The 25300-nt window shown below is 32.7% G+C and overlaps 1 long non-coding RNA gene across 2 annotated transcripts; it reads left to right on the top strand.

Moving 5' to 3' along the window:
* Positions 1-1078: 1078 nt before the first annotated feature.
* On the top strand, positions 1079-23926 carry LOC148599156 (uncharacterized). Of its 2 annotated transcripts, none has more exons than XR_015917763.1 (3): positions 1079-1228; positions 7847-7938; positions 18547-23926. It is a non-coding gene; the product is annotated as an uncharacterized LOC148599156 (long non-coding RNA). The 2 variants fall into 2 exon arrangements; XR_015917762.1 differs by having other exon boundaries at positions 17921-23926.
* The last annotated feature ends 1374 nt before the right edge of the window (positions 23927-25300 follow it).

Raw genomic sequence — 25300 nt, 5'->3', positions numbered from 1 at the left:
CGAGATGCTCATTTGGTTCTGTTACTTTGTATGTATGATTTTAGTTCCTTTATGTTCTTTGTTGTGTATGTATGTTTTCCATGTCTGGTCTTTGTCCCTGGATTGCATTCTTTTGTTTCCGGTATAACCTTGGTTTCCTTTATTACTCTTATGTATTTTCTTTCCACCGTGGTCTCATTTCTATACAATTTCCAAAGCAAATCAGAGTTCTAGCTCAAATCTTGTTTACATTGAATGCTCTTGGTTGAACTCCCATTTGCGCATTGCCAGAAATGATTTCTATCCAATTTATAAAGTGTTTGCACGATATTTTGCACTAGAATTTCATTTTAGAGGCAAAATGTAAGGGATAATCTAGTCTTTATTTCCTTATTCTGATGGTAAGCATTGTAAGCGTACATTGGGAATATTTGTTTTTTTTTTCTCGACCATAGATTAACCACAGCCTGAATATTACAGTGACAGGCACTTAAATTTTTAACCGCTATAACCTTGGTTCCCTTGATTACTGTTAAAAGAAGTTCGCTGTTTCAAGACATGTATTATCACATATGTGTCATACATGTACCTTGTTAACAGGTTGTTGTTGAATACCAGTTGATAGACCTAACTGTGAAAAACCGAACACATGTCAAAAGGGAACAAATCAGTCCAGAAAAGGCTTGGTTTAGACAAACTTCAATGGTACAATTCGTCCTTTGCAGTACAAATACATTCAGCAGGTTTGATTCTATATTTTAAGGTTTTGATTTTTATCTTAACAAACGTGGGAGTGATTATATAAACCACGTTGTGTTCATACATGTACATGTATAATATGTCTCCAATCTGTCCTCAGTTAATTAAATGAAAAGTACAAAAGTGGGCGTTTTCATTTAATGTCGAATAAATGAAAGTCATATCAAAGATACAAAATGAGCAATGCATTCTTTGTCGATATCCTTTTTCCTGCTTTAGATATAAAACGCTCCATAAAACTTTTTAATCCTGAGTCGAGTTAAGACATACGTTATTATCTAGAAATGTGGGGTGTCTAGATATGACGTCAATTAACTGATTAAATCTTCAGATCACTTAGTACCTCATATGCTTATGACATGATATTGGAACGGACAAATTTAAAAGAAAGCCACCAGAAAACCAATCAATGTACCATTCATACACACCGGAAAGGAACAAAATAAATAACTCGAACAGAATAAGCACCAGAATTAAACCTATGAGCTAAGTACTGTATTTTTTATTACAAGTTAGGTCTAAATGGAAAATAATGTATATACGAACAGACATGAAAGCAGTTATCGTCTTAATAAAAATATTTTCCAAAAATGTTACAGCTAAAATGTACTCATTATATATGCACCATGTGTTTCTTTTGAAAAAAATCATTCAACACTTTAATTGACTTTGCATATATAACCGCTTCCTGATTGACTGCGTATCTGTCCGCGAGCTATAGAGGGTATAGGCAGTACTCATTACAAATTCGCGGAACTGTTTCCGGTGTACCGTACTAATGTGCATAAAAGGTTGGAATTTATCCCTGTGTGTGGTAGAAGTGTTAAGTTCTAAAATAGATCTAGAGAATGCTACTTCTTTACAGCAGATTGAATCTCAGTGTGTATTATCATAATAATTACAACAATTTAATTAATTATGATAATAATAATACCATTTATTTAAACAGGATGACATATTTAATTACATTACTAGTTTACAATATGACCTTTAAATCTCAAAATTGACATTAAACCAAATTACAATTACATGGAAATATTACAAAACAAAAAATGAAAGTAATACAGGCCACACATACTTTCATTAACCAAAGTACTGTTCTAAATATGACTTTGTACATTTATTCATAAATTCTACAGTTACACAGTTTTTTAAATCTTCATTCAGATAGCGCCCAGATATAATGAAAGAGCCTTTATAACATTGTGTTTTTATGTTCAGGAAGGGGGATAAATAAGGAAGGAAATTTCTCTGCCACAACATGAAATAGGACAAGAATTGCCTATTTAAAGAGATTAGGAAAAACAAAATGAATAATTATAAAAATAACTAGAAACAAAGTAATTAAAATGGGCATTATTATTGTATGACTAATGATGTACCGTGGTTCTCAACTCCGCATCGCAAGAATTGGGATAAATATTACTTACGGTGAAGACTTTTTTGTAGCCTGCCCTGTGATTCATATCAGAATATTGTTGCACACACTTTAAAATTGCTTAAAAAACAGGCGTTTAGACGATTTATTGTTTACGAATTAAGGTCTGTATCACCAAATTAACATAACATGTCTTAAATCTAGACCATATTATATGTTGTCGATGAGCAAACCTGTTTGCATTGTAATCAGACAGAAATCTTTTAAAGGAAATATCCTGCGTAACCATTGATTTGCCATGGGGTGTAATTTAATTATAATTAAACAATAAATTCAATCTGTTGCAGCAAATCAAGGGCCATTGACCTGCTTGATCCTGGATGTGCTCAATCAATGATTGTATTAACCGACATAATGTTGATCATGAAATTCCTTTATTTTCATAAAGCACACATGTTGTTGTTGTCAAAGAAAGAAAAAAAACCACTTACATAGTCAGCAAAGAAATGTAATTGACATACTGATTTCAAACATTGTCTTGATCATTTTATCACGGATAGGGAGATGAATCGATTCCTATTTCTAGTACCAGTATATGCAGACGTGCCTCTGTATTGGGTTGGTTTTTCTACAGTTAAGATATATGATTTGGGCATATATTATTTCATTTTCCTATACTTTTTTATCGCCAAAACAAACCGTCCCATTTCTCCAATTAATCTTAAACTAGTGTTTGCTGCAGTTGATAGTATTGGACATGACATATAAGATATACTAAATTCATAAGTTGAGGAATGTACAGTGTCGTTTTCTACATGGAAGTAAGGCGAGCAAGAGAAATATTTAGCATTTTAAATTGAATATAAAAAAAGGCACTTGTATTCCTTATGTTATAATCCAGTCTATTTTTATCCTAGAATTTTTAAACAAGTGATTTCACATACTATCCGTTCACTATTCTAAATCTTCATTTTGCTATAGACTGAAATTACATACTTCGTCTCTAAGGTTGCTTTGATTTGTTATTATCAGAAGTCAAAACTAGTATAATGCGTAGTCAGCATTTCCCTTCTAGGCATATATAAATCACGTGGGTAAATGAATAAATTAAAGTGCAGAAATACTTTATCGTAGCTAACAAAAATACATTTTACAAAGTTCAAACATAAGGAGTTTTTTCAATTTCACACCTATGCATTACATTCCCCCAACATGACGCTGATGGATATTTTTATTAAGTGAATCTATTTAAGAATCGGGTGTTTTACTCCTAAAATCAACAACTGCAAAAACCTATGAATATGACGATATATTCATGTCGTAAATGATATTCTCATTGGCTTGTCCGAAAAGGGTGGGTGTGAGTGCTGACTTCAGTGATTTTTAATATGATAAAACACATTCGTGCTAAAAGCCTCCGCCATCTCCTAGATTTACCTAGTGTTTTCTATTCAATACCAATTCAATAAAATGTTTGCTTGCTCTCTTACACTAGAATCTGTTTTACAGTTAATGCAAGGCAAAATGGAATGGATAATTTTGTCTTTAGTTCCTTATATGGTAAGCACTGTAAGCGTACACTTGGAAACAACTTCTTTTTTCACTACCATAGGTTAACCACTGCCTGATTATTACAGTGATAGGCACTTAAATGCTTCATAAGCAGTTCTGTCTTTCAATACGTCGTGTGATCACCTATGTGTCATACGTGTACCTTGTTTACAGGTTGTTGATGAATTCCAGTTGGTAGACACCTAACACTGATCAAACAAGCTACTTTAGGGCGTGGGAGATTACATCTAAATTATATAACAAACCACCTCATCGATAGTGGGTTTTAGGCGCATTTAATTTCCTACTCGCAGGGGATATGAGGTTGGATTAGAAAGAGCATTGAAATAGTTTATCTTTGAGTAGCACCCGATGTTAACATTTTGATGTGAAAATCTACATTATTATGGTGACAATATTAAAAAAAACTTTTTTCTGTACATGACAAAGCTACTTTTTAATAAAACTTTTTTCAAAAGAAATTAGAAGCCACCACCCCCTTAATATGTATATGCAATGCATAATTCACTAAACCAAAGAACAATTGGTAACGGAATATTGTCTAAAACTCATGTAGTTCTGAATGAAAGCAGTAAGGCTATATAATGTATTCAAACAAAAACAAAAACATAAAACAAAAAACAAATAAAAATTAAAAAAAAACAAACAAACAACAAACAAACATACAAACAAACAAACATACAAACAAACAAAAGTAAAGAAAGAAAGAGAAAGAAATTCTTAACTTTTACTTCATATTTAAAAGAAGCGTTGTTTTTCATTTTAACATTGCTTACAATAACTGACATACATTTAGCAATACGGAAAATGAATTGATAAAGCCAATAGCTAAATTTGGTAAAGATAAATTAGTAAGCGATCTAGCTAAGAGAGAGTAATCGAAGGGGACCAAGGTTATAGCGGTAATCAAAAGAATGTAATCCAGGGACAAAGACCAAACATGGAACAGTAATCGAAGGGGACCAAGGTTATAGCGGTAATCAAAAGAAGGCAATCCAGGGACAAAGACCAGACATGGAAGACATATACAACAAAGAACATAAAGTAACTAAAATCATACACACACAGCAACAACGGACAAGAACTTGTCATAATCGTCATAATCGAACCCTGGAATAAGTGATAACCATTCCATTCATATACGTTTTATGTGTTTCTGACATTCATAAATGAATACTCGCCTTGAAAGAACGAAACTGAAAAAGGTTCAATTTAGACAGATTTCACTATATGTATTAATTAGTCAGAATAAAACGGAATACATGTCCTTGTACTAAATTTCGTAAAAAATGAAATCAAGAATAGCATTTTAAAAGTGTCATAAATACATAAGTTCCACGAAATTAAAGATGTTTTCCCTGTGTTCACTTCCCTCTAATTTTATTACTGTTTTTCGAAAAGAAATTAGCATTTTTAACCCAATTTAGGTTAAATGGATGTGTGGTGGAATTAATCCTAGTGTTAAGTGTTTGACACAATTAAATATTCAAAACTTTTACAAATTATTTTTGCTATCATATGAAGACAATTGCTGCTTGAGCGTTAAACCACAACAATTAATCAATCATATTAAAGGTAGGGTAAGTTCTTGGATATTTTTAAAAACTCATTCCAAGCCATTCGTGTACTTACAATGTACCATAGTTCAAGTTTACAAGAAAAATGTTTACTGTTTTTCCTTTTCCGAGTGAGACAGCCAATCACGTTGTCGGGTGTTGGTGGGTTATGACCCTTAGAAAACATTGCTAAAATGGGTTTCATTTCGCAAATATTAAAATAGACTATTGAATTCTGGCTCAAAATCTTCGAATTCATTACCGTGTTGTTTTATGCAAGGACACAGAAATGTAAGTTTTCTTTCTGTGTATGACTTTATATTTGCATTACAAATGAAATACTTAAACATAAACATATTTGACTTAATTCTTGCTGATACAATTTCAACAGTAATTAAATTAAAAACAAACATTTTGTGACAGGGATTTTATGACCAACATTTTAGTTGTCATTTCAAACGTTTAATTTATCTAGTTTTGTGATTGCAGTTCCCTCTGCGATCCTTGTCTAGAAAAAAAGATATTCGTTTCGATATTAAAGATGTTCGTTAACCAATAAACAAATTCACAGGCGTTCATGTACGACACCGCTATTATAAGGAGTAATTGCACCGACTTTATCACTTTTTTAAGTAATATTGATTACTCCACTTAGCGCTGAAATATTGCTGCTTCGGCGATAAAAACCCAACAATCAATCAATCCATCAATTTAATAGTTATTAATCAAAAAGCAAATGTCTACTTCAATAATGCTCCTACAATAATTCGTTCATTGCTGAATGCATAGCCAATGCTCCCAGTTTTTAGTGTAGTCCGAGTTGCCCATTTACTTTTTGGTTATTTTATATTGTTTGTTGTACTCGTCTGACTTTGTCCCTGGATTACATTCTTGTGATTTACTCTAGAATCGCGGTTCCCTTGATTACTTTTCCACAGTCGTAGACCTAGGGACATTGTCTTTATTTAATTCCAATGTATTTTTATGATCAATATTTTCCCACATTTTTGCCTCATGTATCTACATATGGCACGTCTGCATTTTTCATTGTCTGTCATTTTAATCGCGTGCTATCTACTACAGTATGTTGTTGGTATTGATTCAACATATTTATACATTTAAGTAGCTCTGCCCTACAAAATATAGGACGTTCTTTACTACAAATTCCCGGGTCTTTTCAACTGTTCGTATAATGTGGATGAATTGAACAGGCTTAAACAGGTTAACATAATCATTTTCATATATTGAAAACCACCCTACATATTGTTATTGAATCAATCTTTCATGAGTAAAGTCATTTTGATGTGCATTTATAAAATCAGCAGAAACATTCATTGTGTCATAAGAAATCAAATATCGAGAACATTTCTATTTCGTCTTAAATTCATTCTATTTTTATATTTTCTCAAAGTTCATGCATAATGAATATCAAATGCACAGCAATATATTTATAAGCACAAATATTTCTGCGGAGAAAGGAAAACTGGATATCTTATTGGGGTGTTAGTTCTAGTAGTTTTCCTAATGTTCAATAAATCAATAAATATTGTCGTGTACACAGTACAAAAAATTTGAACATAGTTGTGTCATAATGACGTCCAAGATACTGTTTGTATGTAGTTTTAAGATTATGTATGAAAATGAAAGGTTATTAGATCTTTCTTTTAATAAAGAAATACTAATTCATCTTAAGTTTAATATTCTACATAATTGTTGCCTACATTTTAGTGAAACACATGAATGAAATACAATGAATCTTTGTGGTAAAACAAGACACATAATTATCAAGTGAATTAAGAATTTACCAGCACTTCTTTATTTTGGGCTGATTGTGATGTTATCTGAACATACCACTTTAAAATAGATGTCTGCGCATGAGCTTTATTTTCGTTTTGTACGATATATAATCCGCGAAGTAATGAAAATAGTCGAAACGAGTTTGGTGAGTCCAGATTGAGTTGCGTGTATAGACAAGTGAAAAAAAATCACTTTGTGACCTGTCCTTTTTAAGCCATAGCAAGCAAAAATGACCTTTTCTCTACAACATACCAGATGTAAGAACGAAATTTAAACGAGCAGTTCGGCCATAAACTGTCTTTATATTTTACATATCAACGATATTTTTACAGTGAACAATCTAGGATTAAATTCCTGTCCGATAGTAAAGTTATGCATTATTTTCGCTTTCTGACCAAGTTTTACAAGATGTCCGACTTTTAAAGAAACAAAGCACTCACATTAGAATGTAAGGTTTCAGAATTTATACGAAACACGATGACAAATACGATTATTCCAATCAGCTCCACCATTACCTAATCCTGTCTACCTGTAGTAATTACCATTATGTAGGTTTAAATGTACGAACAATACAATTACAGATTTCAGAAAGTTGGTAGCAGATGGTATTTTGAAATTAATGAAGGATGAAAATTCAATAGCTACTGAATTTCATTATGATTGATAAAAATCTTTCTGGTTTTTTTTTTAAATCTGTTATGTTGAGAAATGTCAAATACGTTACTATGAAAAATGATATTTCTAAAAAAGAAAATGTGTGTTACATGTAATATACATAGTAAGTCGTTTTGCTCTTTCATTTTAGTTTTCGATGAAAGAGTAATCACGGGAACCAAGGTTATAGGAAAGTGTTATAATGTTTCTATGAGAAGAAAAGGTATACCAATTATCAAATCAGTAAGTTAAATATATTACTTTTGGTATATTAGAATTACTGCTAATATACCTGTAAATAGGCAAATTAATGTAACATTATAGACTCTTATTTTTTTGTATTCATTTATGATATGATAACGAAATAAATTCTAAAACAATATTTTACATAAGGATTCAGTATATATTGAAGTACTTATCACAATATTCCGACTTTACATTGTTTTATATTATTGGTGTATTGTTTTATTTCAATTAAAAGAGTGGTATCGTACTCGTCTCGAATGCGGGAGATCATGCATTCGAACCTCGTCTGGCATAGTCAACTTTAGATCAATTTTTCATCGAAAACATTGTTTTTTTGTAAAATTGACGGCAGTATAGAAAACTAAGCTCAATATTGCTAGTGCTTAGGGTTTTTGTTTTGTCTTGTTTCCTGACAAGTTTTATGTGTCATCTATTTTATTTGGTTCGCTACATTGCGTATGTACATTGTGTTCACGTTTAGGTCACGTTTTTGTAATTTGACGGATTTGAATAATCCCACTGTAGACGCTTCGGTATTTTTGCGATAAAAATGGAAGTACATTACCGAAACAAAGTCAATTACTGTTGTCTTTTTAACAAAATTGATCATAAGGACAGTTGTGGACAACTTGTGAAGAGGTCGATTAATAAAAAGAATAAAGTTCTTGCAAAATGCAATGTCAAAAATAAATTTTATTTCTGGTGTATAACATTGCTGTCATCTGTGATAACATGATAACAAAAATGAGAAATGAGAACATTCAGTATATTTATGCAGATGTAACTGTTAACCACGACCTTTTTCGTGGTTAAAATCCGAACTGTTCTGTGTCGTGAAATAGCTTAGATAATGCAAGAATTGTTTCTTGAATTATGTCTGTTTATTACGTTTTGTTTTGGTTCCGATTCCTGCTATTTCGCCATTGTGATTAGATAATAGTTTTTCGTCCATTCATATTTCAAATGTGTTCTAGTTTAAAAACAGTAGGTATTTTTATCAGCTGTCATCATCATTCTCGGTCGTCTAAATTACGAGTTTCGTTCAGGCTATAAAAGGCTTACTTAAGGAACTAATCAGTCTACAATAGGGTTATTTGGTACGCTAGTCATTTCTATATTGTAATTACTTTTTTGTCAAGAATTGAGGCTGGTATATATTGTCACAAAGGTACGTGTACCTTATGTAATTACAAATTTAATACGGTAGCATTTTAATTCATAGACGCTTAAATCCCATTTAATTCAGATGGCATGTTTGAAATATACGAAAATATATGATTGCATTTTATAATTGTAAGGTGGGCACTTAAGGATAATATTCAGGGGCGTGTCCAGGATATTTGAAAGGGGGGGGCGTAGAATAAAATATTTCCCCGAGCGAAGCGAGGCGAAAAAATTTTTGGACCTTTTTTGGCTTAAAAACATAAAATAATAGAGAATTGCACTAATGTAACGGTTCCTGACTTGGAGCATGTATATTTTATAGTTAAAGTGTCAGGGTGTGACATTTTTTATGCCGAGTTAGTGTCACACAAAACAACCAAAATTCATGTATTATACTGATTTACTTACCGTTTTGGTTGTTTAAAAAAGGTGTCCAAGACACCTTGATACGATTTTAAGGTCTTTTGACGTTTTGTTTTTGACATCGACATCTTTGCGAACACGCCGGACTCCGAGAAACGAAATTTTACGGTTGATGATGACCCATCAAATTGGGGAATCAGTATAAAAAGAAATCAGAGTATGTGTTTAATTAATGAATATGATAAATTGCCATCATTCAATACAATACTAGCAGATTATAACGATAGTTTTTTTTTTTTTTTTTTTTTTTTTTTTTTTAAAGGGGGGGGGGGCGTACGCCCATTACGCCCTTACCTGGACCCGCCCTGATATTTCAATTCTATATAAACATTTTGTACTTTTACATTAGGAATTATTCATAAACAGTGTATCTTTGTAGAGATGATAAAGTCATAAAAAGTAGCATTTCATTTAAATTGACGGTTTTATGAAATGAAATGAAATATATCTAAAATATTTTAATCTTTGTGTCATTAAGTAGGATTTAGACTTAACAGTAATATTGCGTACATCTTTTTTTTTTCATTTTTGCAATACTAAATGAGATTAACATTTTGTTCAGATAGCATTTCACTAAGAAACAGGCCTACGCAACTATGAATGTTTGAAAGTTTTGTTTTGGTAGACATATATTCATTAATGTTCTGAGAAAATTGTGTTTTTAGAAACAGTTGCAATGATTTTCGACAAGTCAGAAATTGAAGTACTACCTTTCTGAACAGTACAAAACAAGACATTTCTTTTGCATCAAAATCAGCAAAAAAAAAGAAGAAAAAAAGGGGGGGGGGCAACAACTAGTTTCACACAATTTCACAAATGTTCAGATCTCATCATGCTGAATATTTTTACCGTAAACGGAATGCCATGTAAAAGTTGAGGAGGGGTTCAGCAATGCGTTGTAAGCGGTAATCGAAATCATCATACAAAAGCAGATCGATCGGCATAGACACAAAATAAATTAAAATAAAGCCGCCCAACATTAATAATTAAATTACATAAGAACATCCTTGTCTATTTACCAACAGTTTGGGATTGTTAAATTTGCTTGAAAAGTCCATATCGCCTTTTTAAGAAAAAGTCAGGATGTGAACTGTTCTAATAAATCTATCTAAAATAGAAACACAAAGTACATAATCAACAACAACATCAAAATAGCATAAAACAAAAGTCCATGAGCATCCCGGACCTCACTAAAATCTGGACCATGGTGCAATTGTTGGGTAATTGTCTTCTGCTCTTTAAGATTTGAAATTTAAGTCTTGTTTGTTTTTGCCTTTTTGGTGCCGTGTTTTTACACCAGAGTAAAATCCTTTTTGTATATAATATCATCAGTGATATCAAAACACAATCGTGATATTGGTATGAATATATAAATTGTATTGATATTTCAAACTGTGGTAAAAATAGCATGTAATAAGAAACTTGAATGGACGATGAACACTGACAAACGTTTCTTTAAGCCATTTAGTAGCAAGCAAATATTTGGAGGCAAAGAGTACAACGGTAATTTGATGGTAAACGTTTGTTGTTTAATTTATGCCTCCCGACCATGTTTACAAAGAAAGGCATTGCAATTTATTTTTGTTACATTCAATCTTTGTTTCCCCAAGCAGGTCCGGGTGTTAAAAGAATATGCCTGCAGCAGCGCTAAGCTTGTCGTAAAAGGCGACTAAATAGTGCTCAGAACCCTAGCCGTGGGCGCTCTTCCCACAGAGCAACTGGGATATCTGCCCTAGGAGGTGGAATGGGGTACCCCTGGCGTGTTACATGCTGGGGTTGTCAGGCTATAATACGGAAAACCTGTCCGCACCGTGTTGGGAAAGATGCCACGTTCCTCGCACGTTAAAGAACACTACTGTGGTATTCTCCCGGAGTAGGAACCATAGGGTTCCGCCACGGGAGGCTAAATTGCCCGACCCTACCCACATCTCTCTATTTCCAGTGGCAATCAAAATTTGTCGTCCCATTGTCCTTGTGTCCCATCCCTTTTTCATTTCATCACCATTTCATGTTCATTTTATCATTAATTTCATGTTAATCGTCTGAATAAAGCTGAAATATTGCTGCTCGGACGTTAAACCCCAACAAACAAACAAAACAAACAAACAAAACAAACAAACAAACAAAATCAAACTTTGTTTTAAGTATGACGGAAAACGCAGCCCGTATAAAGCAACATATGTTGTCGATTCTCATGTGTCTGAATGAAGTTCTGTGGGTTTTATTGGTATTTTATTGCTAAGCGTTTCATTCTGCTGATTGTTGGCTGTAGTGATTCGGTTTTATTTGCATAGTCTTGTAATTTTTTTAAACTTCGCTGTTCTATGAATACTGTTTCACTTCACGTCACTTGTAAATACAACATAAACACAGAATTAACAGGTAAACGACAAGAAAAATAATCAAAAAATCGAAATAGGACAAAGTATCTGATATGCGATATACCTGAACAACCACTTTCAGAGCAATTTACGCCTGATCATTATAAAAGATTCAATCTTTAGGTTTCCAAAATATGTCACCTCGTAAAAATAGCGACAATGCATAAATACAAAATGTTTATCAAAGGAACACTAACCCTACCGATGCACCTGGTCCATGCTCCCATTTCAGTGGAGTCCGAGTTGCACATTTAGTTTTGTTTCTTTGTAAGTATTATTTTGGTTATTTCATGTTCTTTGTTGTGTGTTTTTTTATATCTGATCTTTGTCCCTGGATCACATTCTTCTAATTTCTGCTAGAATCTTGGTTCCCTTGATTACACTTTCTAGCCAACTGAATAGAACAGAGAACAAAACATATTTGAGAAATACTAAAAAACCAGCACAACCATTTCTAAATCTTACCATTCGTATAACACTTAGATATGTATCTCGATGATAGTTTGTTCAATATATTGACTTAACTCTATAAAATTTAGCAATATAAAGAGTTGTTAAATTATATAGCATGCGCCTTTGACGACAACAACACGTTTCATGTAGGTAGTTATAATGCAATTTCAGGATCAAAGCATCGTTAGTAAGCGTCGTTGCCAGTCGGACATTAATGATACTGTTTTATATAGTTTTGATCTTTAATTTGCGTCACATAAGATGACGAACTAGCTGATTCAAGATATTTAAAAAGAGGGATACATGCTTATAGTGCATGACTTATTGTTAAGTAATCCATTACTTTATTTGAAAAGTGCATTTGCCATTAAATGTTTAATAGGACATCTTCTTGACTCACAGTTATAAAAGATTAAACATTGAAATAATTGAAGTTTCATGCGTTTACGTCGGTGATTAAAACATTAGAAAAGAAACAAGGGCAGTTGATGTATATTTATTGTTTGATCACAATGAACAACAGATATACAATGTATCAAATGTCTAGTCCTGACAAAATAAATAAGAACATATAAATAAGGGAAAAGCGATTACATAATCCTACAACGAACAGATTAGGTGATGCCATTAAACACAGATTAGTAATCGGGAACTTATCTAAAATGTGGGTCGTGCATTTAGCCAAATTCGGAATAGGAAAACTGAACAATACTCCGATAAAGATGAAACGATTGACTGAGATAAATTTGTGTTCTGGAACATGCAATTAAGATATCAGTTTTAGAGAAATATTGAAATGTATATTTTAGTGGTAACAATACAATCTTAATCGAATTACGTTTTGTTCTTAATACTTACTTATCTCAGCTTAGACTTGAGGTAAATCTTAAACTAATACTTGAGTCGAAAATATTTCTATCCTGCAAACATATGTTTTCCACATCATAATGTTAATGGGCATCATGTTCAACGTGTTATATTTTTCCTTTTATCTTTCGTCTTTACAATTTATGAACAGCTCGGTTAGTGTTTCTAGAAAAGCAAAGGATGCTTTCTCTATCGATGCACCTGGTCCATGACCTCAGTTTTGAATGGAATCCGAGTTCCTTTTTTTCTTTTTCGCTTTGTACATATTGTTCTGGTTAGTTTATGTTCTTTGTTAAGTGTGTGTCTTTTTTCATTGTCTGGTCTTTGTCCCGGGATTTCATTCTTTTGATTTCCGCTGGAGTCTTCGTTCCTTTAATTATTCTTCTGCTTATAAAGCCTTCAAAAACGAATTACACGTATTGCTATTGAATGACATATTAATTAGGGCAATCTATACAAACGTTTATGATACTAAGTTGTTAAATATTTGTTATATAGGTAGCAGTAATTTACCGAATGTGTGAAGTGTACAAATTGTCAATAATTCACACTGTGAAATAAATTCGATATTTTCAATATATGACTGTCTCCCGCCACAACGTCACAAACCGTTACCACACGAACATCAATCTAGCGTTCACATAATTTAGAATTTATGTCGAAAATAGGAAACAACGGAGGAAATGTATAATTGATAGAATTATCAATTGTTTATCGTGAATAAATAAAAATATAATCAATCGAGCCAAGAACGCATTAATATTTTATTCGTGCGCGTTGATATTTGGTTATTCACTCTTTCCATTTAACACCTAATCTACCATAAAACCATGCAAAAGCATTACAAATGGGTCCACATGACAAGTCAATGGATTTTATTGAAATTTTCTTTATATGTTAAGATGATATGAACATAAAAAAATCCAGAGTTTTATTTTTTATTTTTGTGCTCTTAGTATAGATGCTACAGCGCCATCTTTAGAATGACAAGATTTCCCGCACTTTTTTCCGCTTATTTTGTTGACATATTTTGATCCCATAATTGTGTAATGAAATTTGTATTTTCACTTGACATGTATATACACCAGTACGAACTATTCTGCAATATTCAACCCAGAAAAATTCCATCTGATGATCCTGTTTCCATAGTAATTGATTAAACAATGGCCTTAATTGGCCTACTTAAAATATCCTTAAACTTTTATCCATTAAAATCTTAAAAACTTCCAAGGGACCGCATTTGTTTTAATTTTTGGGATGACACTTTTAGAAAATAGGGTCTTTCATACTATTCAAACAAAAATTGAACTGGGCCTTTTATATTTGTTACTACAGTAATCATTTTGTATCTTTTTTGCAGAAGAATAAGTTTTCTCCATTTTTAGGGAAATTATTTTCATAAAAGATCAGCGACAAGACCATTTAAAAAAAAGATGTTTCCCCCTACCCAACCTACCCATATGAACTTCGCCCCACCAAAAATATATTACAATTGTAGACGAAATTAGGTTAGGAATTACCTGCTCCTGCTGCAGAAAAAACTGGTATATGGGTAATCAAACTCAAATAGGAAACAATTTAAATGATGCTCGTCTCAATGCTAAAAAAGGACATAAACTCTTAAAAACTAAAATACTGATGTGACCATTAGGCGTCAAGGTCCTTATAACATTTGTAGATGCTAACAGTGCTAATGAAAATTGTATTCAAGGTAAAATCACGTACATGCCCTTCAATCAGTGTGCATTTTGTAAGTAATTTTTTACCCCCCCCCCCAAAAAAAAAAAAAAAAAAAAAAAATTAGGATATATAATTATCTCCCTTTGCTAGACTACTACTTAAACTTAATTCTTCATTTTAATTGTGTGTTATATCTATTTTACGATCAAACTGACTGATGATAAAAGATTTATTGTATCCTGCTCTATATTTTTCAATTTCAATAATGTCAAAAAACCTGAAAAATCTGAATTACAGTTCAGATGAAAAACTGGTTCCCTCTCTAAGAAACTCCATTGCTCATTACAGAGAAAGATTCCAGGTGAAATATTTTTGATGAATTCTTATATTACTAAGGTTTCAATAATCACAAAGATTCATCCTGATTTGAAGACACCCCTTGTAGCAAATAATACATGTTTCTATGGTAGATTGAGTGTTAATTATTATTGACCTCATTATCTGCAGAGAATGGACATATATACGTTTTATACGTGAATAAGAAAGGGATACATTACCTTAGTCAGGGAGACAGTGCGGAACTTATTTATTATAAATGTATAAATACCAATCCAAAATAAATTTAGCAAATTTTAGTTTGCTGAACACGTGGTTCAAGGAATAACATCTCATCAACATCTCTTAACCAAATGCTAAGGTAGTTAAAAGTAAAACAAATGTGTACAAAAAAATGCTATAAACACGAATATCTATAAATTTGCATTGGGAATTTCTACCTTGTTAAATTACAAGGTTTTTATGTTTTGATGGGTTCTGAAGAAACTATGCAGCAACATATTACTATACATGAACTTACAAAGGTCGAATAATCTAGGGCGGGAATGTCAACAACCTAATATCATCTCAATTTATTTTCGGCAAATCAAAAACCAATACTTGAGTCAAGGTCCGAAAAAAATTTCCGCACTTCAGAAAAAGTTCAAATTACCTCCTAGATGAAATTTCGAACCATTTTTTAACAATATTGGCTAAAATTAACGACAGAAATTGAAATGTTCACAAATATTAACCTGTGGCGTATATTTCACAGACATTCTATTCATAATTGCTCGTTCAAAAGTGAAAAAAATGCATGATCGCAAATGCACCAACAGAGTTCGTAGAGAGGATAGCATGGAGCAATGTACAAATTTAATCACATTTCATCAACATATAGTAGACATATAAGATGTAATAGAAATACTTCAACAATTTTGTTTCGTCTTTATTTTTCGTTTGTTTTTGTTTAAATCATCTTATCGTTTCTGAAGTCGCTCCAAGTTTTTTGTTGTGTCTGGCATTGCTTGATCTTAAGTTTTTCTTTAATGTTACGTCTTGTTTTTGCGATATTTAAATAGAAATGACATATTGAATTTACTTTTCATTTTACTGTGCATCTTTGTACTTATGTCATATAAGCTGACTTATGTCAACTGTAGTTATGAAGTCACTGTTAGCCCGAACGGACAATGGGTTCAAAGTTAAAAACTGTTTTCCCCCAATCTCTCATTTTTTTGGGGGATCTCCACGGTCGTAAATATGAATGTGTAAATTTTGTAGTATCATTGCAGTATCATAATATAGAAAGTATCAGTATCATTGCAGTAGCACGAGATAGAAAGTATCATTGCAGTATCACAAGACAGAAAGTATCATTGCAGTAGCACGAGATAGAATGTATCTGTTGATTTCATCAAGATTGTTAGCGCTTTATAATCCACAAAAATAACTTTATGAGACGGTGGATTATTCATTTTACATTTTTGTCATCAATGCTTAAAGTACAATTGTGATTTTCCAACAATACATAAAAGAACGAACCTGTACGCTATTGTCATGTATGACACATATGTAGTATAGAATATATGCCACAATATGATATATAACATTGCAATAAAAGATGAAAAATTATTTATCAAAAAGATATTACTGACGGTTTTATTTGACACAATGTTTCAGAAGTGCAGCCGTCCTTTGAAATATCGGACATATGTACTTCGTGTCAGAAAATGAAGTGAACGCCAACAATAGTATGCGAATAACAAAAGGTACACATTGCACTACCAATCTCATTAGACATTAAATACTTATCCGTGCATAATTTAAACTGTTCTTGCAATTATCTGAAGTATGTCACTTTTTACGGACAGTTCGTATGGATCTATTTGTTAGTCAGATTTTACTGTTTCTCTTGTTTGCGTGTTTGCGTCTATTATACGCTTGCGTTACTCCGTTGACGCCTTGAATCTTTAACAAATGTTATACTTTATAACTCATTATTGGTGTTACCCTTGCAACATAAGAATTTCATATTTTGACGAAAACCGTAAGGGCTAAAAAGTAATCAAGGGAACCAAGGTTATAGCGGTAATCAAAAGAACGTAATCCAGGGACAAATACCAGACATGGAAAACAGACATACACAACACGGAACATAAAGTAACTAAAATCATACATACAAAGTTACAAAAGTAAATGAGCAACTCGGACTCCACTAAAAACTGGGAGCATGAAATCCAGTACATAGACGGTAAATCACAATCATCGTCCTTGGCGTAGAGACCAAAAGCGGGTAGCACAGATTTATGTTTTTCCACAATCTCTTCTAAGGAGAGTGTGGTAGCAGTATAGATCTTATCACTGCTATTATTTTCTACGTCTACCTCTCATAATAAACATTGGATGTAGAACGTTTTGTAGACAAAAACACAATGTTGTTTTTGGGTTTGTTTACTGGTACGACAACATATTTGTCATGTATAGTAGACAATATTTTTGCTACATCGGCGTCTTTGAAAACTGATGTAGCCTTGGCACTCATTGACCAACTTAAAAATTTTCATTCGTTTCAAAATTAAGACCTCAAGGCCTTTAATCTCTCTGACAGAAAATCAATATCTTCTTGTTCTCGTTTTATCCATTTTCCTGCATAGTCTTCCACGGCTATCTATTTTTATTATCTTATTTACCAGTTTGGTACGTCGACTCTCTAGGATTTACCGGATTTTCTTACTTGAACACCCCCAGGCAGGACATGCTTACTTTTTCGAGGCACCTGATTACGCTATCGGTTTGTTTGTTGCAGTTCATTTGTATAATTAATAGATTGCTAACAACATTGTTTCATTTTTTTCTTTGCAGTATGCAATTATATCATAGAGCATAAAACGAGAGAACGTCTTTTTCCATTAACCAATGTACATGGTACATCTCCCGAAACAGCGTGACATCTTGGTGATTGTTCACGTGCAAGTATTCGTACCAGTGATGACACTTTTCAACGAAGGTTAAAGCGATAAGATTCGAGAGGCTAAAAATACAAGTCATTACAATAATGTTACATGTACCCGTTGTTACAATACTCAAACCTATACACGTTTTTAAGTTATGTATGCGGAAAATTTGATACTTATCACATTTTTCGCTGAATGTAGGCATAGGTTTGTTCGTACCAACATGACTTTGATCAAAGTCCAATAAATTAAATCAGTTTTTACCTGGTGAGAAATAACAGTCTATGTATCTTTCATTTGTCATCGGTTTTTTATCTATTATTATCAAATATTTTCCTTTAATGGGTGTTTTTTTTTTCATTTAGGTTTATTCAATGAAACGACATGTTATGAAAAAGGATTCAGTATATGCGATTTCAAGTACTTTTAACCGCTCTCGGACATCATTCTATCATAAACCCAAGACATACAACGTCTAACTAGATGCACCATCCACCCCAATGGCCTTACTACAGGATTGCACCTACTCACCATGATGTAAGAATAATCGAGAGGACCAAGATTCGAGCTGTAGTCAAAAGAATAAATTCTAAGGATAAAGGTAGACAGTGGAACAAGCACATTCAACAAAGAACATCAATTAACCAATATAACACGTGGAAAAAAAAAATAGAATAAAATAAAATAAACAATGAGCAACATGCACTCCGCTAAAAACTGATGGCATGCACCAGTGTTAAAGAGAGATTAGAGCAAATACTCCGTGATCACCAAAAGGCACCTGTTATTAATTTGTTTTTTTTTTTTCGGAGCAGTTTATATTGCAAGTGCTTTAGTTGTATATTCTTTCATTCTTTTTTCACTTTGCTTACATTTTATATACTTCTGTTGGTTGTTCCGTGAATTGTCTCTGTATCCCATTTCCGCGTTATGGTTATGTTTTAAGATATTTATACATTTTAATAGTCCGTAATAGTGCTGACATGGACCAAAGGACAAAAATCATGACCACTATTTACCTACAAAAGAGGAGATTTGGGCGGGGTAACCAGGTTTCTGTTTAAATATGTTGTATAGTCAGTCAAACTCCAGGACGTTTACTAAAAATAACTACATAACAACTTAATATATAACAAATATATTTATTAAGTTTCGCATGGGGTATAGAAGTACTGTATACAATGACACATTATTAATGTTTTAGAAATCTTTTATGTTATGAAGGCCGAGTTAGGTATGTGTCATAAGGATTTGTTTGAACAGTAATCAAAGTAAACAGGCCTTTACAGTTTCTATTGTAATATTTGATAAACGGTCTTGTCCCAGATTTAAGACGACCCATGATAGACAATTGTTCGAAAGGTCTTAGATAGTGACCTAGATAAAAACGCCTTCAAGTTTTAAATATTGTTATCCCTGATAGAAGTACAATGAATAGTTTATTGAACACTCTCAGGGTAAGATCTTTACCGAATGTAGACGCCTCAAAAGGTATAAAAGTGATACGTTTGATAATTGACAAAAGCAATACATTTTTCACTAAAATAAACTGCGTTCGTTTTCACAAACCGCAGGCATATTTGTTTTTTTTTCTTTAAACAAACAAGGCGTCAGCGATACACTATAAATATAAAAGTATATATTTATGTAAATGCAAACAACTTAATACTGAATGTGGTGTACAATTTTTAAGAGACTATCAAGATTTGTACATTGAACTTCAAAGTACCTTAAATTTTGTTTTGTTTTGTTCATTTTTTTTTCTGCAACTATTGTTTCCTCCCTACGGAACATAAGCTCTACAAGATTGATTGATTGATTGTTGGGGTTTAACGCCCGAGCAGCAATATTTCAGCTATATTCAGGCGATGAACACGAAAGGGATGATAAAATGAATATGAAATGATGACGATAAAAAGAAAAAAGGGAAGGAACACAACGACAATAGGGTCGACAAATTTTGATGGCCACAAGAAAAAGGGAGGGATGGGTAGGGTTGGGCAATTTAGCCTCTTGTGGCGGAGCCCTATGGTTCCTACTCCGAAAGAATACCACAATAGGGTTCTTTAACGTGCGAGGAACGTAGCATCTTCCCCAACACGGTGTGTTACTATGGTTTGCGGTCAGGTTTTCCGAAAAACCCCAGAATGTAACCCGTCAGGGGTACCCCATTCCACCACCTGGGGCACACAACCCAGTTGCTGTTTGGGCAGAGCGCTCTAGCCCCCGGCTAGGATTCTGAACACTATTTAGGCACTTTTACGACAAGCTTAGCGCTGCTGCAGGCCTATTCTTTTGACACCCGAACCTGCACGGGGCAAGATCTACAGGAAATCAATTTTTTCTTTAAAAAGTAAATCAATTTTTGTAATGTGATTTCACCTAAAATAAATTTTAATTACTAAAATATAAACTAACTTTTTTATGTGTCCAAGTCTTGATTTGTGACTTTATCATTTGTATCTTCTAACCAGTATAAGTGTAACACGATGTTTGCTGATTTGCAGAATGGCCTTTCGAATATCTCAGAAATGACTCAAATCAAACGTCGCTTAAAATTATTGACTTTTTTCCGAACTTGTCAAGATTTATGCATTTTCAAGAAGGAGTGACTGCAATGTTCAGAGTGAATCTTAAGCATCAGCCGTTTCGGAGATTGGTGTGATAGACATTTTAGTACAAATGTTTCAATCGAAAGTAAATATATTTTTATGTAATGAATGAATTATGCATCTACAGTCAACATTTGTTTTCGGTAAGAGCAAATTTCAAGTCTTACGTATGAACCAAAAATGGTTTCCTTATACAAAATCCATTCGTCACCGCGAAAAATAAATTTGTTACTAGTCGTAATACAGACAACAATCGGTACCAGGTAACACAAACATTTAAGTTCTTTAAAAAATATCCTAAAAGTCGTTTCCGAATGTAAACGTATGCAGTTTAAAGATAAATTAAGTATCATTTTATAGATACATCAAATTTTTATTGGTAGTTCGAAATTTTATCGGTCGAATAAAACGCTTATCAGAAAAAAATGATCTCGTTGTATAAGTCCTCTGTCTTGTTGTTCTCATTTAAATTTATGTTACATGTATAATGCTTTATAAGAAAGCGTATAGTGAACCCTCGTGTATATATATTTTGCCAATATCTGGACAAGTGTTCTGATATCTGGATATGTCATTAAAACCTTATGATTACAATTTATTTTAGAATAAGTAAACTTTAATTAGTGTCAGGGAGGTAATTAATACTGTGCTCGTTCTTTGTTTTTTATCAATAGATGATTTCGTTTTCCACATCACTGTATAAACTTATATCCAATACTTGAAAATATCCTCCATCGAAATTAAATTGTTGAAAAGAGTGATCAAGGTAACCAAGGTTATAGCGGTAATCAAAGAGTGATCAAGGGAACCAGGGTTATAGCGGTAATCAAAGAGTAATCAAGAGAACCAAGGTTATAGCGGTAATCAAAGAGTGATCAAGAGAACCAAGGTTATAGCGGTAATCAAAGAGTGATCAAGGGAACCAAGGTTATAGCGGTAATCAAAGAGTGATCAAGGGAACCAAGGTTATAGCGGTAATCAAAGAGTAATCAAGAGAACCAAGGTTATAGCGGTAATCAAAGAGTGATCAAGGGAACCAAGGTTATAGCGGTAATCAAAGAGTGATCAAGGGAACCAGGGTTATAGCGGTAATCAAAGAGTGATCAAGAGAACCAAGGTTATAGCGGTAATCAAAGAGTGATCAAGGGAACCAAGGTTATAGCGGTAATCAAAGAGTGATCAAGAGAACCAAGGTTATAGCGGTAATCAAAGAGTGATCAAGGGAACCAAGGTTATAGCGGTAATCAAAGAGTGATCAAGAGAACCAAGGTTATAGCGGTAATCAAAGAGTAATCAAGAGAACCAAGGTTATAGCGGTAATCAAAGAGTAATCAAGAGAACCAAGGTTATAGCGGTAATCAAAATAATGAAATCCAGGGACAAATACCAGACATGCAAAACAGACATACCGTTTAGATCCATATGATGGCCGAAAGTGAAATAAAAACAAAAAAGCATTATATGGGGTTAAAATACGCAAACTACTCTATTTCTGTTGAGTATTTTATTTGTTTTTACTACATCCTAAGAAGAAAATGATTCTACATTATGGGTAATTATGGGAATAGTTCTTGTTGTCTCGTACCAATTTTCGTGGAATTCGGAAATTAGTTCTTATTCATACCCATACGTAATAATAAATGATTACAGATTTCATACATTAGATAAAAAATATTTCATGTGATATTTTATATTAAAACAATTTAAGAGGGTGTCAATGAAGAAAAAAATCACATGAATAATTTTGCTTAATAGTTTGTGAAAGATATCAACGTTCAAAAGGAACTAAATACAAATAAAATATAAATAAAACGTAAAAAAATTTTCTCAGGGGAAAAAGTATTAAGGATAACACTGTTATTCCTACCACAGAGACAAGGTGCCCTGTAAAATTGATCTTGAACATTATGAGATATATTGAACTTGATACATATATAATTATCAATATGCTGAGAAACACAAAGATAAAAAACATGCGTAACCAAACGTGGTTGAAATCATATTCACTTAAGCTTCATCAATTGTTAAAGAAATGTTCTTAACCGCATTCAATATAAATAACTGTTAACATATATATTCCAAGGACTTCATTCTATTTGTTCAAAACTATTTGCGTATCAAGTTTATGTACATGTTCGAGCATTTAATTTTAGATAAACGTTTTAAATATAGACTAAGTGGTTGGTAAAGTTACAAAGAAAGGAAATTGTGGTGACTAGAATGTAATGAACTACAAGTTATGCGTACTTGAATAAAAGATATTTATATACAACACCCGCTTCATTTGTAAACGGTAAATATCGACACGTGTCAGTTATAATACAACGTTTTGTTTAGTCGGAACATTCTACATTTTTATATGTTATCGTAAATACGGGTAACAACAAATTGACCGAACATTAATCCGATTCAAAATCAAGTCAAATCCAAAATAAATCTGGCAAAATAGATTGGTATAACACTACCAGAAAAAGATACATTTCGTTTTCGCCTTCAGTTTATTTTTGATGATACCTAAGTATTTAGGGGCTCTTTAGCTGTACCTGTGTATATAATGATGTCTTTGGGACAAACTGCATCTTGCCCTATGGTATGAGGATTTTCTCGTCGTTCTTTGAAGACAAATGGATGGCTTAAGGCTGACATTTTTGTTTATCCCGATGGGTTTTTTGTCTCTTTGACATATACACCATACCTATTCTCTTTACATGTAATAAAATGTAGCTTTACATTATGAGTTTTATTTTATTTATTTATTTTACTTTTATATTGGCAAAGCAATATCGAAGCGTCAAATTACAAGGAGATAAAGGTTTCAAAATCTAATTACAAGTACATGGCCATAGCGTGAAAATAAAGATACAGAGACGATCTACATACAATTCATCGAATGGAAATGTAATATAATTTCATATAAACACTGACTGACGATAAACATAACGACACAATTCATGAAACTTAACGCTTGGAATGCAAATACCCGGGAGTGACATCCCAAAAATTTCCTGCTCCACCAGTCGAACCTGTCTCATTGGAGTGAGGAAATCGTGTGCTTTTGACTTAAATAATAACAAATTTAGGATCGTTGATCCCGGGTGATAAGTATACGAGAAATATTTATCCCGTTTTCTATTTTTGAAACGTATGTTTATCAATGCAACTTGTTTTTACTTCATGCTAACTCGTCATACAAGTTATCTATTCAACAGTACAAAATGAAATTGGTGTATTATTTTCGTTCCTTGATTATATTCATCTTAAGTAATTTTGTACCAATAAGCACAATTAAGGTTTACAAAATAACTCGTTGGAAATAAAATTGTGATCGGTATGCTTGAATGCTACATTGACAGGAAATCGAGCATACATGGGGAAATGACAATACTATGTTCTTTACTCGAAACAAGAGATTTAAGATAAAATAGTGGGTGTCATCAATTAATATGGACATTCCCGCTGCTATAGTGGCTAAAACTGTTACGATGTAATTTTGTATTGTACACACATGAGTACAATTGACAAATCTATAGTCAACAGCGTTATTACAGATGACCGGAGTAGTCAGGAGTAATCAAGGAAACCAAGGTAATATCATTAATCAAAAGAATGGAATTCGGGGACAAAGACCAGACTTAGATTAAGGGCACTGTTATCGGACACCTTAATAACGTAACCTTAATTTTATGATTATAACTAAAATTGCCGACCGGCGAGGGGAAATCTATAAAACAGTTAAATCAGGAAACACACACGCACAACGAAGAACATGCACTAAGAAAATTACACGTAAAATGTAAATAAACAACCCGAACTCCAATAAAACCTTGGAGCATGGACCAGATGTACATTAGAGTAAAACAATATTTAACTTTCTTCTTTTTTCAGTTATAAATTTCGTTTGATTACATTTCTGATCTACAATCTGGACAAGTATAAAAAAAGGGCCAGAGAAACTAATTTTAGGACAGAATAAAATATAAAAGCATCATGTAGCACCGTACTTTGCTTTCTTTTCACGTCTATGAGTTGAAAGGTTGAAATCAATTACAAACAAAAATCCATTAAAGCCAGGATGCAGAAATAAATTTCAAATAAATCAGAATTTACATAGAATTGTATAGTCGGATTACCATTAATCGGCATAGAAATTTCCTTGCTATGGACATTATGTCGATTATAAATGCATCAATTTAATATAACTGTTCTAATTGTTAACCGAACAATGTTGTGTTCTATTACAAAAAAAAAAAAAAAACAGTATATCGGTTTGCATATTGTTAATCATCATTATACTCTGAATAGGTATATGACAAGAATAATCACAATAAAGCGTTACGTTGATGACCAATTTGAAACGGAAGACCAACCATGGATCAAACAATATTCATAATTAGGAAGACAAACATAACATACAGAAATGATGGACAAATATCAACTAAAATAATTCAGTCAAAATAAAAGAAAAGACTAGAAGTTGGTTAGGTAAAACGATATTGCAGTATAGCAA

The sequence above is a fragment of the Perna viridis genome, chromosome 13 (assembly GCF_037379345.1).
Source record: "Perna viridis isolate PV_CMFRI_1.1 ecotype Kerala chromosome 13, ASM3737934v1, whole genome shotgun sequence".
NCBI classification, from domain to species: Eukaryota; Metazoa; Mollusca; class Bivalvia; order Mytilida; family Mytilidae; genus Perna; species Perna viridis.
This window is presented reverse-complemented; position numbering and strand designations above follow the sequence as displayed.